Source organism: Mandrillus leucophaeus, unplaced genomic scaffold, assembly GCF_000951045.1.
Source record: "Mandrillus leucophaeus isolate KB7577 unplaced genomic scaffold, Mleu.le_1.0 Scaffold294, whole genome shotgun sequence".
Taxonomy (NCBI): Eukaryota; Metazoa; Chordata; class Mammalia; order Primates; family Cercopithecidae; genus Mandrillus; species Mandrillus leucophaeus.
In genome coordinates, this window is record NW_012103076.1 from 1,473,694 (window position 1) to 1,486,527 (window position 12,834).

General features: G+C 38.8%; 1 long non-coding RNA gene across 1 annotated transcript in view; it reads left to right on the forward strand.

Annotated features, from left to right (window-relative positions):
• Positions 1–4,480: 4,480 nt before the first annotated feature.
• LOC105543934 overlaps positions 4,481–12,834 on the forward strand; it is a 602,815-nt gene continuing 594,461 nt past the window's right edge. Inside the window, exons 1-2 of the long non-coding RNA XR_001006695.1 lie at positions 4,481–4,572; positions 5,116–5,147. This is a non-coding gene — a long non-coding RNA (uncharacterized LOC105543934). The remainder of the gene's footprint in view (positions 4,573–5,115; positions 5,148–12,834) is intronic.

Sequence of the window (12,834 nt, forward strand, 5' to 3'; positions counted from 1 at the left end):
TTCAGTTCTTTTACTTAGGAATGTTTTACTTCCAATTATGTGATCAGTTTTAGAGTAAGTGCCATGTGGCAATGAGAAGAATGTATATTGTGTTGTTTTGGGGTGGAGAGTTTTGAAGATATCTATCCGGTCCATTTGATCCAGAGTTGAGTTCAGGTCCTGAATACCTTTGTTAATTTTCTGTCTCCATGATCCATCTAATATTGTCAATGGGCATTAATTTTCCATCATCATTGTGCTGGAGTCTAAGTCTCTTTGTAGGTCTCTGAGAACTTGCTTTATAAATATGGGTGCTCTTGTATTGGTGCATTTATATTTAGCATAGTTAGCACTTCTCAGTGAATTGAACCCTTTACCCTTATTTAATGCCCCTTGTCTTTTTTCAACTTTGTTGGTTTCAAGTCTGTTTTGTCAGAAACTAAGGTTATAACCCTTGCTTTTTTGTTGTTCTTTTCTGTTTGCTTTGTAAATTTTCCTTCATCTCTTTTTCTTTTTCTTTTTTTTTTTTTTGAGATGGACGGAGTCTCACTCCTTCTCCCAGGATGGAGTGCAGTGGCACGATCTCAGGTCACTCCAAGCTCTGCCTTCTGGGTTCACACCATTCTCCTGTCGTAGCCTCCTGAGTAGCTGGGACTACAGGCGCCTGCCACCACGCCTGCCTAATTTTTTTGTATTTTTAGTAGAGATGGGGTTTCACCATGTTTGCCAGGATGGTCTTGATCTCCTGACCTTGTGATCCACCTGCCTCGGCCTCCCAAAGTGTTGGGATTACCGGCATGAGCCACCATGCCTGGCCCCTTCGTGTATTTATTTTGAGCCTGTGTGTGTCTTTGATGTGTCATGGGTCTCTTGAAGACACCACACCAATGGAGGCTGACTCTGTATCCAGCTTGTCATTCTGTGTCTTTTAAGTGGGGCATTTAGCCCATTTACATTTAAGATTAACATTGTCATGTGTGAATTTGATCCTGTCATCGTGATATTAGATGGTTATTTTGCAAACATGTTTATGGTGTTGCTTCATAGTGTCACTGGGCTGTGTACTTCAGTGTGTTTTTGTAGCAGCTGGTAATGGCTTTTCCTTTACATATTTAGTGTTTCCTTCAGGAGCTCTTGCAAGGCAGGGCTGGTGGTAATGAGTTCCCTCCCCATTTGCTTGTCTGAAAAGGATCTTATTTCTCCTTCACTTATGAAGCTTAGTTTGGCCAGATGTGAAATTCTGGGTTGGAATTTTTTTTTCTTTAGATTATTGAATATTGGCCTCCCATCTCTTCAGGCTTCTAGGATCTCCAGTGAAAGGTCCGCTATTAGTCTGATGGTGTTTCCTTTGTAGGTCACCTGGCCTTTCTCTATGACTGCCTTGACAATTTTTCTTTCATTTTGACCTTGGAGAATCTGATTTTTATGTGTCTTGGGGTTGATCTTCTCATAAACTATCTTACTGAGGTTCTCTGCCTTTCCTGAATTTGAATGTTGGTCTGTCTAGCTAGTTTGGGGAAGTTCTCCTGGATGATATCCTGAAGTATGTTTTACAAGTTGGTTCTGTTCTCCCTGTCTCTTTCAGGGACCCTAGTCAGTCATAGGTTCAGTCTTTTTACATAATCCTGTATATCTCAGAGGTTTTGTTCATTCATTTTCATTCTATTTTCTCTACTCTCATCTGCGTGTCTTGTTTCAGAAATATAGTCTTAAAACTCTGAGATTCTTTCCTCCTCTTGTTCTATTTGACTATTGATACTTGTGATTGCATTGTGAAGTTCTCATGTTGTGTTTTGCAGCTCCATCAGATCATTTATGTTCCTCTTTAACTGGTTATTCTGGTTATCAGCTCCTATAATGTCTTATCATGATTCTTACCTTCTTTGCATTGGGTTACAACATGCTCCTTAGCTCAGTGAAGTTCATTATAGCCACCATCTGAAGCCTACTTCTGTCAGTTCATCCATCTCAGCCTCAGCACAGTTCTGTGTCCTTGTTGGAGAGGTGTTGCAATCATTTAGAGGAGAAGAAATACTTTGGCGTTTTGAGTTTTCAGCATTTTTGTATTAATTCTTTATCATCTTTGTCAACTTATCTACCTTCACTCTTTGAGGTTGCTGACTTTTGAATGGAGTTTTTGTGGGGTCTTTTTGTTGACGTTGTTGTTGCTTTCTCTTTCTTTTGTTGTTGTCGTTGTTGTTTTTCAGTCTGTCCCATCTTCCATAGGGCTGCTGCAGTTTGCTGGGGTTCCACTCCAGACCCTAGTCACCTCACACTCTCCCATACCTGGAGGTATCACCAGTGAAGGCTACAAAACAGCAAATACGGCAGTCTGCTCCTTCCTCTGGGAACTCCATCCCAGGGGAGCACCAACCTGATATCGGCCCCAAGGCTCCTGTAGGTGTCTGGAGACTCCTATTGGGAAGTCTCACCCAGTCAGGAAAAAAAGGATCAGGGACTCACTTAAAGAAGCAGTCTGGGCCGGGCACAGTGGCTTACGCCTGGAATCCCAGCACTCTGAGAGGCCAAGGTGGGTGGATCATCTGAGGTTAGGAGTTCAAGACCAGCCTGGCGAACATGGTGAAATGCTGTCTCTACTAAAAAGACAAGAATTAGCCGGGCATGGTGGCATGTGCCTATAATTCCATCTACTTGGGAGGCTGAAACGGGAGAATCGCTGGAACTTGGGAGGTGGAAGTTGCAGTAAGCTGAAATCAGCCACTGCATTCCAGTCTGGGCGACAAAGTGAGACTCCATCTCAAAAAAAAACAAAAAAAAAAAAACAACAAAAAAGAAGCAGTCTGGCTGCCCTTGGCAGAGCAGGTGTGCTGCGCTGAGGGGAACTTTCTTCACCCAGGCTCCCCCGACATTCCAAAGCCAGCAGGCTGAACTGCAAATATGGTGTCTGCCCCCGCCGCCTTCAGTGGCTCCATCCCAGGGAGAGATCAGAGTTCTGTGCCTAATACCCTGGCTGGAATTGCTGAACTTCCCATAGGGACATTCTCCTCCCGCCTGGTGAGGAGAGATGGATTGGGGTCTCACATAAAGAAGCAGTCTTGCCATGATCTGCCACAGCAGCTGTGCTGCGCCATGGGAATTTCCTCCCAGTCCGGACTGCCCAGACTCCCCGGAGCTGGCAGGCTGAAACCGCTGAGTTGAGCCGCAGAAATGGCAGCTGTCCCTCCCCCAGAGAACTCGTCTCAGGCAGTCTCCAGTCTGCCGCTACTAGCTGGCTGGCCAGTGGGTCTTTAACTTTGGAGCTGCAGAGGTGCCATGGGAGTGGGGCCCACAGAATGACACCGCTTGGCTCCCTGGCTTCAGCCCCTTCCAAGGGGAATGCACAGAGGATCTCCTATCTCACTGGAATTCCCAGGGCTGGAGTATGCAAAACCTCCTGTCTCCATGCATGCCTGAGCAGCCGCCAAGAATCCACACAACTCTATGCTTCAGACCCAAGGCCTTGGTAGCATGGGGTCATTAGGGGATCTCCTGACCCACGGGTTACAAAGATCTGTGGGAAAAGCATGGTTTCCCTGGGTGAGGTCGCACAATCACTCACCACCTCCCTTGGCTGGTGTGGGGGCTCCCCAATACTTTACTTTTTACATGTATTTTCAGAATTCTTTTATGAGCTCTAAGAAGGTAGAAAATAATCATGCCACTAGATTAGATGAAAATATTTATGTAGAAATTGAGCAATTATCTATTTAGCTCAGATCCATAGAAACTGACATTCCCACAAGAATGGATTGTGGTTAGAATTCTGGAAGAGTAAGAACTGGTGAATATCTATGCTTTGTAAAAGAAGATTTAATTGTTTCATTTGCTTTAACAACATGCCTAGGATTGAATAGTGAGGGTGTACAAAAGCATCTTTGGGGCATTTTGGTGTCTGAAGATGGTGGGGAATGCAGTGCATGTGGATAACAGAGTTCAATTTTTACTTCAAATAATCTGGAAACATTCTGATCACCTCAGTCACTATTTGAGGACAAGAACAATGAGCTGGGAACCATGTGGGAGAATTGCGGCTGCTGAAGTTCTGTTCGCAGAATGAGTTTTTTACATTAATAACAAGGGGTTTCACCATCAAACTTTCGAGTTGCAAGACTGGTTTTCTGAGTGCATTTTTAAAGAATACCCATTAGAGATATTTGCTACACAATGTACCATAATCTGACATTCTTTGAAGCAGCCAACAGCAGAGAAAGATCAGAAAGATACAAACTTTTAAGACATTGCTCATTCTAGCTTACTTTGAACTTTAAAGCCTCTTTTTCAGTGATAACAGAGTCTACAATGGGCGATCAAACTTGGAAATCACAGCTTGAAATGCCCATCCAGATGAAGTCATGCAGAAAATGAAACAAATCTGGCAGAACAAGACTGTGGTCAGAGAAACAAGACAATGTCAAAGGAAAGGGCAACAAGTAGATAATCAGGACTAATTTCTTTTCTTTCTTCCAACTCCCTCTTTCTCCCATGACCCAGTTTCCTGTCCAAAGGTAGGAATCCTAAGAGTGTACAGAAATAAGTCACATGCAGACCAGATTTGAAATATGCAGAGAATTCCGTGGAGACTCTGATGGCTAGGTCGCTCACTGTAGCTGCACACCCACATCCAGAAGTTGAAGGAGACAACTCTGGGATAATAAAGATCTAGGAAGTATGTATCTGCCATATATGAGTCAGAGCTTCAGAATTAAGCCACGTGATGATGAAAGATGTCTTGGTCCTCCTAACTGATTCAGAACATCTATGTATGTCTCTCTTTTCACCTAAATTTTACATTTGTTGAGACAAGGGGTTATCTCAGAGCTCTTAATGTTACCCCCAGCACCTTGTACTTATGGGGCATTTGATATGTGAATTTATTTTAGTAACCACTTTTGCATGTATGTGTGTATCTGTGTGTGTTTTGTTGTTATTTGCTAACAAGAATTTAATATTCGATGATAATTTTTCCCAATTAACTGGTATTTATGGAGTTTTAAGGTTTTTTTTTTTTTTCTAGGCCACTGAAAACCTTCCAACCCATGAAATTTTTTCTCATCTTGCCCTATCTAGCTACATTTTGAATATTTCCTTGGCAACAATCATTAAGAATGAGTCATTTCTCTAATTCTTCTTTTCCAGGGCACCGTTGAGCTGTTGCAACTGTTCTGCTGGTAAGTACTTTTATGTGCTTGAGAGAAGTGGAGTGGAAACTAATTTTTCTGTGACCCATAATTTTATAATTTGTATTTTTGAGAAATAATCCATCTTCAAAGTGACTCTCCCTTAAGTCTTCATCTTTTGTTCTAGCTTACTTCCTGTATTAGATTTGTCTTAAAATTAAATGAAAAGTAGAAGAGAAAAAATAGTAAAATCTCAGAAGTAAACATACAGCTTCTAAAAATACTAGAGCTGGGGACAAACTTGTTTGATACCTGGCAGCATAATCTTAGAGAGGTTGAGTGGCTTCTTTAACATAACATGGTTGTCTGCTAATGGTTACAACAGAATTCAAAATTCCTAATTGTTCAGTGTATTATCTAGTAACTGATAGTGGCTAATTCATGCCATAAAGTAAGTAGAAAATGTAAATATATATTAGGTACTAGAAAAACAAACTCTACTGAGGATGGTTTTATATTTGCATGTTACTATATTATAGAATACAATTATACAAAAAATGTATATAATACAATTTCATATAATTTTATAATAGCATTTAATGTTAAATGTGCTTTCATATACATTATCTCTTTTGCATCTTTTTTCCCATGAAATTTATATATTTTTATTATTCCCAGATTAAACCTCATAAATATAAAATGGTTAATAAGTGATGAATCTGAGATTTAACTTTGGTTTTTAGTTTTTTTTTTCTCTAGGAATCATGCCCAAAGACCCAGATTTCACCAGTTTTCTGGTGGAACAAAGTCTGTTAACTTTTATTCATGTCCTTGAATGGCCTATGTCCACATTCTTTCTTCTCAGGAGGTAGAGATTAGTTCTCTGCAGACTCCACAGCTAGACTGTGAATCTAGAATTATTTAAATGAATGTGTGAGGTGGCATCAACCCTTGACTTCATTCCAAACTGTAGCTGACCTTCACTTATATTGACCTTATTCTAAATTGGTCTATTTTTCTAAGTGAATTTAATATTATCTGTTAAATTTGTACAAATAGTTGGCTAGATTTTTTTATTTTTTCTTTGTAAGAACCAAAAGAAGTAAACCAACAGAAAAATAGATAGAAATGAATAGAATTATATTTCTCGAATTTGACACTGAGTGGGAATTCATTTAATACATTTAATGGATGTTGTCTTTGTTTTGCTTTGCTATCACAGAACACCTGAGGCTGGGTAATTGACAAAGAAAAGACGTTTATTTAGCTCATGATTTTGTATGCTGGGAAATCCAAGAACATAGCACCACATCTGACTTGTTTCTGGGGAGGGCTATATACTGGATCAAAACACAGCAGAGAAGTGGAAAAGTGAGTGAGTGTGTGCAAAGAGATCATGTGGCAAGAAACAAAGCAAGACAGAATAGAGAAAGCGAAGCTCACTTTTATATCAACTTGCTGTCTAGTAACTAATACAGTCTGTGAGAGCAACGATTCATTCACTCCCTTGGGAGGGCATTCATCTATTCATGAGACATCTGCTTCCATGACCCAAATATTTTGCACTAGGACCTACCTCTCAACATTGCCAGACTGGCAATTAAGCTTCAGCATGAGTTTTTGTGAGGACAAACCCCATCCAAACCATAGCATTCTGCCCCTGGCCCTCTATAACTTATGTCTTTCTCAGGTACAAAATATAATCATTCTATCCCAATACTCACAAAAGTCTTATTCCAGTGTCAACTGAAAAGTCCAAAGTCCACGTGTAAGCCTGTAAAATCAAAAACAAATTATTTACTTCCTAAGTTTAGTAGTTGTACAGTCATAGGGTAAGTACTTATGTTCCCCAAAAAAGAAATTTGTCCAAAGGAAGGAGTAATAGACCCCCACACAAATCTGAAACCCAGCAGGGCAGACATTAAATTTTAAAGCTCTAGCATAGTCTTACATTCCATGTGCTGTCTCCAGGACATACCTGAGCAAGGGCCAGATGTCCAAGGCCTCAGGGAATCCCATACCCATAGCTTTGCTGGGTACACCCCATGTGACTACTCACAGGTTAGAGTGCCTGTGACTTTTTTCAGGCTAGAATTATACCCTGGTACTTTTACAGTTCTGGTATCATGGCAGCAGCCCTTCTTCAATAGCTCCACTAGGCTCATGGCTCTATGGTGGCTCTGGCCCTGTGACGGGTTTTCCCTGGGCTCCCAGGATTTTCAGTACATTTTCTGAAATCTAGGTGGAAGCCACAAAGCCTCCATAGCTCTTGAATTCTGTTCATCTGCAAACTTAACACCATGTGAAAACCACCAAGACTTAAATGGTTTGCACTCTCTAGAGTGGTAGTACAAGTCATACCTGGGACCGTTTGAATAATGGCTGCCCCAAGGATGTGGGGAACAGTGTTTCAAGGTGGGGCAGGGTAGCAGCAATCTGGGCCTGTTCCCCCAAAAATGTTTTGTCCTCCTAGACCTCTAAGCCTGTGATGGGAGGGGTAGCCTTGAAGAATTTTGAAATGCCTTCAGGGCCTTCAGGGCCTTTTTTCATTGTTTTGATGTATAGCACCCGGTTCCCTTTTATATATGATAATGTTCGGTAAGCAGTCTACTTGGCTGCACCTTTGGATTTCTCTTGAAAACAGTCTTTTATTCCTTATCAGACAGCCAGACTGCAAATTTTCCAAATCTTTTTGTTCTATTTCCCTTTTCTCTAAAAACTCACTATAAGTAGTTAAGGTAACAATGCAGCAGCCCGAGCACTTTCTTGTTTCAAAATTTCTTCCACCAGATGCACTATTTCATTACTCTTAAGTTCAGCCTTCCACAAACCCCTACAGCATACACAAAGTGCAGCCAAATACTTACCCATAGTTAGAAAGGATTAACTTTCCCTCAGTTCCCAGTAAGTTTTTTATTCATTTCCATGTGAGACTTCATTAAAACAGACTTTGTGATTTATATTTCTTTATTTTTAATATTTAATTTATTTTAATTTCTATTTTACCATCTATAATTCTAGCAGCATTTTGGTCACAACCACTTAACCAATTTCTAAGAAGTTCTAAACTTTTCCTCACCTTTTTGTCTTTCTCTGAGCTCTCACCAAAGTCACCCTTAATGTTGTATTATTGGCAATGCAGGCTTTTTGTAGTCTGCTCCAAATTTTTCCAGTCACTGCTCCTTAACCAATTCCAAAGCTGCTTTATAGTATCTTTATAGCAGCATCCCACTCCTCAGTATGAATTTTCCCTCTTAGTCTGTTTTGTGTTGCTATAACAGAAAACTTAAGGCCACGTAATTTATAAATAAAAGAGATTTATTTAACTCACAAGTCTACAGGTTGGGAGTTCAAAAGCATAGCATCTCATCTGTCCAGCTTCTGGAGAGAACCATGTGCTGGGTTGAAACAGGACAGAGAAGCAGAAGAGTAGGCAGGCATGTGCAGAGAGATCCTATGGTGAGAAGGGAAATAAGAGAATATCCAGGAAGCCAAACTCATTTTTATCACAACCCAAACTCTGGTAACTAATTTAGTCTTACAAGAGTGAAAATTCACTCTCTCCTATGGGAAGGCATTAATCTATTCAAGAGGGACCCCGCTCGTGTGAGCTAGATACCTTCTGTTAGACCACACCCTCCAATACTGCCTCACTGGCCATTAAACTTGAACATGAGTTTTAATGGGGACAAACCACATCCAAACCATAACAAATGTCATCTTCCCTAATAGATAGAATTCTTCATCTGAGAGGAGCCATTCACAGTGTATTTGGAGAATATTAAATACTTATGCATTAAAAATTACAATAAAATATAATCAGATGAAATTCAATGTTGACTATTCCTAATTTTTCTCTTTTAGGGCCAAAATTCATGTTATCAGAAAATACACTATTGGAGTCCCTCTGGTTTGAAAACATTGGTTAAAATATTATTGTCTCCTCTAAATAGTTGTTGAGTACCTCGTATGTGTCATGCACTGTGAGAGGAGTAGAGAGTCTGAAAGAGTTTCTGCACAGCGCTGTCTGTTCACGGGTGGTGGTAATTATTCCTCTTAAGGAGATTAAGATCTTTCAAAGAAAACAGAGACACATATAAGCAATTACTACATATTGTGGTTAGTGATATGATATAATACAGCAGGGACTCCAGAAGAACCCAAAGAATAGACACACAATCCAAAAAGGGAGAAAAACTGCAGAAAAATTTCTGGAAAAGAAGACCCATGCTCAGAAGCCTGGGGAACTGTTGGTCATTCTAGCAGAGGGATCACTGTGGACAAAGTACAAAAGACATAGACAAACTCTGAGAAAATAAAAGGTATTTCAATGAGTCTGGAGTGCAACACGCAAGGAGGAAAGTGGTGCAAATTAGATAGGACTAAACATGGGGGAGATCTGACCTAAATAATGATAAAGAATAGAATTGGAGATATTCAGAAGTTGGAAGTGAGAGGACTTTCTGATTCATTGGATATTAGTGGCAAGGCAGGAATCTAGGGTGAGCTTTACATTTCTGACTCAGATAGAGGATAATTTGCTGTGCCCTTGACTGGGAGTGGGAATGTGGTAGCAGGGAAAAGAAGATCATTTCAGAAAGTAAAGTGTGCAAGGATTAGTGTTACTTGAATTGCCCCAAAAAATCCCCAAGACAAGCAAAGGGAAACCATGTATAAACATGTTTTTATGCCCCACAGAAAACATTTTAAGAGTTTCATCCAGCCTATGACCTGAAAGTGTGTTGTAGAAACGTGAATGTAGATGTTTGGAGTCATTCACATAGGATTATTCTACCATTGCATTGGAAGGTGAAACGTTAGCATCTTTGTCTTAATAAGAGACATCGCTCTAAACACAAGTCTACCTTTTCCAAAATATGGGTAAAGCCCTTGTGTGACTCCCAGGCACAACAGAAATCAGATATATTATTGGCAGGAAACCAGCATAAGTACAGCCCCGCAGACCCACAGAGTTTGTTATTTTTGACACTGCTTCTTCAGACTCTAACATCCGCTTCCCATTCCTACTAAGAGGTTGTCTGGTCCCTGAGGCTTTTCTGATCAACCCAATTGAACAAGCTAGTCTCCATCCTCTGAAGCCATGAATAATGTATGTCATTCTTAAACCTTGAGCATGGATTTCTTTGTGTTGTAGCTGCTTTTTGTTTTTCAGTTGTATATGTCTTGCCTGTCTGGTAGCCTGCTTGCTCTTTGAATCGAGTTATAATTTCTATACAGAACTCATTGGATCTTTATATCTGGCCATATAATAGATACACAATTAGACAGAGGATTTGCTAAATTATTTTTTTAATGATGCTTTATTTTGGGGCACTCATACTGGGAAATGTCATCAGTACTTCATATAGCTTCTTTAAAAGGTAACAGTTTTAATGAAAATACCAATCAATCTTCATGGCTGTTAAAGGGCATTGCTACTGTGTCTTAATAAATTTAAATGATCGGATGTTCTTTAAGAAAATCTTGCTAATAGAAGAAGCCTAGTTATTTCAATAAAAGTAATAGACAATGTTCTGCTGTAAGGAACAGAATTAAGAACCTAATTATAGTTCAACTATGCGGTAGTAGGCTACCCAATTTATAAAATTGATGTGTTTCAACAGGCGTGGCGTTTTCTACTCTGTGTGAGTGCATGTGTGTCTCTGTGTGTCTGTGTCTCTCCATTTATAGCATTAAACTGTGTTTTACTTTAATTTGAAATAGCTTTATGTTAAGAGGTATTGTGTACTTGATGCTGTGGGCAGGCTGGTAAGGATTTTGGCAAAGACATATTCCTAAAAAGGGATTGTAACTTTATTATTGTACTATACCTCAAGGCCCTAAGACGTAATAGAAATAAAATAAATTTAATTTATTAAAACATAAATCCATTCTGCCTACCTTGTACTTTCCTGAAGTAGCCAAATATTCAGGATGGGATACTTACAACAAAAAAGGAGAACATGTACTGAATAGGCCAATGAAATAATAAAATTCGGAACGACATTCACTACTAGGTCAATCTGCCACCAAATGTTTGCCAATTGACCACTTGGATGTTAGCTTTATATTTTGCACCATTGGGATTGCCAGGAAGGCAAAAAACAAACAAACAAACAAACAGTTTTTTTCCCTCAAAAATCTATATAGCATTTCTCGGGTATTGATGCTGATAGAAAGCAAAAAATTGTATGTAAATAGTATAAGATATAGAAAGAAATTAATATTAATTGAGAATACATTAAGTGCCAAGAAAAAGAAGACCATTTAGTTCACATACGCACTATAATTAAACTTTATACTGAGGAAACTGAAACTCATTTGATTAGGTAAGTTACTCAGATTCAAAAAGCTTGACTTTTCTGCTAACTAGATTGCCTCGGTATAGGAGCTAAACTCTACAGAAAGGGAAGCGGAAGATACCATATACCCTGATATTAGACAAATCTGAAGTTGATCAAAGTCCCTTGATTTCCCAATTAAAAAAAGAGCCAAGTGAAATATTTTACCCAATTTAAATAATTAAATGCAAGATTTGGGGGCTGTAACAGAAATATTCAAAAGTCTACTTAAAACAGTTTAATTTAAACTTAGTATTATATGCTTTTTTAATGTTACATATTTAAAATGTGTTTATCTGGTGATATTGCAGTTTTCCACTCTCAATTACATGAAAGAATTTTATAATTTTATTTAAACTACTCTTGGTCATCTTTAGTCTTATTAGCTTCACTAGAGCTACACATTAAGTCATTGGATACACTTCAGTTTTCCAAGGCTTACTATGTTTATGGATGTCTAATATGTTTGAGATAGAGTAATTTTTTGTATATAAGTATTTTTACTTTCAAACAATCTCAAATTTTTGCAGGTACAATGCAGCATATTTTCTTTTCCTTAACTACTTGATAGTAATTTTTTATTAGATTCCCCAATACCCCTTGGTAACTTCAGTGTATATATTTTTTTTTTATGAAAAAGGCATTTTTCTATATCAGGAGTCAGTGAACTGTGGCTCATAGGCCAAACCTCACCTGCTACCTGTTTTTGTAAATAAAGTTATATTGGAACACTTCCACATTTGTTTACATGTTGTATATGACTGCATTTATACTACAGTGGCAGATTTAAGTAGTTGTGACTGAGGCTGTATGGCACAAAAAGCCTAAAATAAGTACTTTGGATCTTTACAGAAAAAAATTTGCCAATACTTGTCACACATAATACAGTACAACCATGAAAACTAGAAAAGTAACATTGCTGCATCACTACTTACCATCTAATCTATAGACTCCAGTCAAATGTCTACAACTGCCCCAGAAATATCCTTCAAGGAATCTTTTTCATTTACCTTCCATGTCTCTTTAGTCACATTCAGTCTAAAATGCCTCCATGAAAGCCTTTCTTTGACTTTCATGACATTGACACTTTTAACCATTGTAGGCTGGTTATTGCAATTTGGGTTTCTTCTGAGGTTTCCTTGCAATTAGAGTCAGGTTATGCATCCTTGGCAGGACTATCACAGACAGACACACCTGCTGGGTCCTTCCCATTGCACCTTGCATGTGTGCTCAGTTTGATCACTTGATTAGAGTGGTGTCCAGCAGACTGCTCCACTGGGATATTACTTTTCTTCTGTTTATATTTATTAAGTATTGTGTATTTTGACACAATATATTTTAATATATAATACATTATATTTATGTATTATATATACTAACATTTGTATCTTATATAG